The sequence below is a fragment of the Brassica oleracea genome, chromosome C8 (genome assembly GCF_000695525.1).
Source record: "Brassica oleracea var. oleracea cultivar TO1000 chromosome C8, BOL, whole genome shotgun sequence".
Taxonomy (NCBI): Eukaryota; Viridiplantae; Streptophyta; class Magnoliopsida; order Brassicales; family Brassicaceae; genus Brassica; species Brassica oleracea.
In genome coordinates, this window is record NC_027755.1 from 13,670,512 (window position 1) to 13,671,836 (window position 1,325).

The window sequence follows — 1,325 nt, forward strand, 5'->3', positions numbered from 1 at the left end:
CAAAACTAAAGGTATTTCGAATTCTAAGAACATAATGAATCGAATTTGGTTGATTGTAAAGAATGAAACCCTAAAATATAATCTCTAAGATGAAAGCCATAGGATAATAGATCAATCCCTAAGCGAGTAAATCGAAGCTCTATAAGTTCGATCCCCAAACCCTAAAAATCGAGATAGATCCATTGATCAATTAAAATCAGAACCTTAAAGGTTTTAAATCTCAAATCAAATCTCTTTGATCTAAGATCAAATTTTCGAAATCCCTAAACCCTAATTCGAAAACTATAGATTAATTAAAACTGATTGATTGACTGATTGAGATTGAATTTGATCATCCTGAAATTGAAATTGCTTGTTAATAAAATCGAAAAACTAAAACCCTAATTCTGAAAATCAATTTTGATTGTTTGAAATTGAACATTGATTGGTTGATTTGATCACCTAGAACTATTGTTAGGATTGGTCAAACTCGAATCTTATTATTTGGCTTGTTTAAACTAAAACCCTAATGACCTAGTTTAGATTATTTTAAAATCGAAATCTGAAACTACATATTAGGTTAAACTGTTCTAGACTTGATCATACTCGTAGCCGTGTGGCCTTGTTGCATTCATACCATAACTTAATCACATTGATTGATTGTAATTAAACTTATAACTTATTCTAGGAATAGTGTTGAATTGAATTAAATAGCCGTGTGGCTTGATCTTTGCTTGGCCGATAGGTTTGCTTGTTTTGATTGCATCATGAACTGATAGAAACAAACCATGTTAGGATTGCAATTACACGACAAACTAAATGCATAAAAACGAAGTTAAGACTTGTAGGACTCCCAAGCATATAGTTGACCTCTATCAAGAGAGCTAGAAAGGGAAGAATCCTGAAGCCCATATGACTTACCAAGATGATGAAAACGACTTCAATCATGAGAAGGACGATCTTATGGATTATGAAACTTCAGATTGTCTAAAAAAAACTGAAGATTGATTTCGACATTTGTAATCTAAATTCTATGTTCTTTGTTTTGATGTTTTTCATTTCTATGTTTTTCATTTCTATGAACTTGTTATACAAAAACTTAATAAAAGGAATGAATGATTTTTAAAAATGCAAATATGATTTGCGGGTATGGTACACGTTAAGGGCTATGGCCAGATATGTATAAGGGCAAGCATTTAGATGCTTTATATTCACCCAGAAAACCCCATTGAGATTATATAGAGATATAAGAATGAATGGTTTCGATATTGAAACAATGGGCGAAGGAAACAAAGAGTTCCTTCAGATATATGTATAAAATCGCCCAAGGCCATAATGAGTCCTAA